Below are 2652 nucleotides of genomic sequence, written 5' to 3' on the forward strand. Positions count from 1 at the left end.
GAAAAGAGACAAAATAAAGAACGTAGAGAGCGATTAGAACCAAGGAGCCGAGAGATGATGCCAAGAAGAGGGAAGGGGAAAAGGAGAGGAAAAAGGGGGAAAAGAGAGAGAGAGAGAGAGAGAGAGAGAGAGAGAGAAGAGAGAGAGAGAGAGGAGAGAGAGAGAGAGAGAAGAGAGAGAGAGGAGAGAGAGAGAGAAGGGGAGAGAGAGAGAATAGAGGAGAGAGAGAGAGGGGAGAGGGGAGAGAGGAGAGAGAGAGGAGAGAGAGAGAAACAAACAGAAACAGATAAAAAAAGAAGCCCCCCCCACCAAAAAAAAAAAGACAAAAGGAAGAAAACAAGAACGAACGAAAGAAAGAGAAAAGAAAATAGCAAGAAAGAAAGAGACAACCCCAAAGAGAAAGAGCAAGAAACAGAGAAAGCGATGAGGACAAAAGGACTCTTAAAACAGAACCCCGCCGAAAGGACCTGATCCCGCCGCGACCCAAGAGCCGCGCAGACGCCGACGAGGAAAGACCACTCCTTATCCGAGAACTGGTTTATGAAGTCACCCTCGGCAGTGATGTCACATGCCCCTCCCTTGGCACGCACCCTGAGGAGGACCTGGGTCGAGCAGAACTTGGCTCGAGGAGGACAAGGCATGAATAAGAACGCCTTGGTGTCATAACCTAATGACCTATTTTTCCTTTTTTTCCCTTTTTTTAAGGCTGACTGATCCCCAATTGATGGCAACACCGTCTCTCGACTGCCATCTGAATAGATCTATCAAAAGTCGCTCTCTGGCAAGAAACAGACACATCTGGTCTTCAATAAAAAAAAAAATAATATTGAAATAAAAAAAGACGAGACATATATCATAATCAAATAAACAAATATACATTATAGCGATAACAATTATCGTAATACACGCAGCGAAGACGATGATGATAACGATAACAATAAAAGCAATAACAAAGTATCCTAAACGATGATGATAACGATAACAATAAAAGCAATAACAAAGTATCCTAAACGATGATGATAACGATAACAATAAAAGCAATAACAAAGTATCCTAAACAAAATGCAACCTATAATTACCAGGCCAGGACGCGAAGGTGGTTTCGCCCTTGAAAGCAAAGCAGATGAAGTTATATTACCCTCTACAGGAGAAGCAAGCGATTCATTTGCATCATGAAATCCCAAGCAGCAAGCATTCCCAAGCAACAAGCAATCACAAACAAGAAAGAAACGCGTTCCAAGTATTTCCAAGCACCAACAAGTTCCCGAGAAGTCGCACAGGATGCAAAGGAGCGTCGGGGTTCAATCAGCGACTCGGGAGTGAAAGTCGCAGTTTCATTTCGTCGTCCGGAGTCGAAGCGAGCACCTGCGTTGTATGAATAATGGGGGATTATCCGGAGAGGAAGTCCCGCGTCATTTGCTCAGGGAGGGGAGAGAGGGGGGCGGGGAGGGGAGGAGGAGGGGGGAGGAGGGGGGAGGGGCAGGGAGAGAGAGCTGGTGAGGGGGAGGGGAAGGGAGAGGAGGAGGGAAAGGGGGAGGTGACTGAGAGAGGGGACGGAGGAGGGAGGGACAGCGTGAGAGAGAGAGAGAGAGAGGAGAGGAGGAGAGAGAGGAGGGCAGAGGAGAGAGAGGAGGTGAGAGAGAGAGAGAGAGAAGGAGAGAGAGGAGAAGAGGGAGAGAGAGATAAGTGAGAGAGGGAGACAGAGAGAGAGAGAGAGAGGGAGAGAGCAAGAGAGAGAGAAAGGGAGAAAGAGAGAAAGAGGGAGAGAGGGAGAGAAAGGGAGAGAGCAAGAGAGAACTCCCACTTCCGGATGGAGACGGAGAGGCGCCGTAAGTGGTATATACCTTTAATGTTATTTACTTCCCTCAGCTTATTCCTTAAGAGGCGTGGCAAAGTAAACTGATTCTTCAACCCGGTAAGGTACGTAATCTTGCTTCTGGGCTAAAATTACCGAAGTTCCTAAAGAAGGAGAAATAGAAGGAGAAGGGAGATGGGGAGGAGTGGAGGAGGAGGAAGATGGGGAAGGGTGGAGGAGGAAGAGGAAGGAGGAAGGAGGAAGGAGGAAGGAGGAGGAAGAGGAGGAGGAGGAGGAGGAGGAAGAGAAAAAGAACTGTAAAAGAAATGAGAAGAAAAAAAGAATGAGATGAACAAAAACAATATAAAAAGAAAAAAAAAAGAGGAAAAAACAAAACAAAACGGAATCATCTCGATTCCTCGTAGGATCCGTCGCTTAATTGTTTTAATATTGTTATTAATATTATTATTGTTATTATTATCATTATTATTATACGGTAGTATAATTGTAAAATAATTATTATAACTAATAATTACAGTAATAACGATATTATTTTTTTAAGATCCTTATAACTTCCAGGACGCGTTCGGGAAGAAATTGGGATCCTTCTCTCACTCTTTGTCACAAATGCTAAGCGAGGGAGTCCCAGGCTACCGATCGATTTTTCCTAAAGTGACCTTTCTCGCGCTAAAAAACGATTTCTTTTTTCCCCCCTTTTAATCAACAAATCCGCCTGAATGATCAATGTTAAACTGCTATTGTTAAATAGGACTAGAGTTTTAGGAGGTAAATGAAGAGGATTAGTAAATAAAGTAGACAAGAGATTACAAAGTCCTCCGCAATACACACAAACAAAA

Source organism: Penaeus monodon, chromosome 7 (assembly GCF_015228065.2).
Source record: "Penaeus monodon isolate SGIC_2016 chromosome 7, NSTDA_Pmon_1, whole genome shotgun sequence".
NCBI classification, from domain to species: Eukaryota; Metazoa; Arthropoda; class Malacostraca; order Decapoda; family Penaeidae; genus Penaeus; species Penaeus monodon.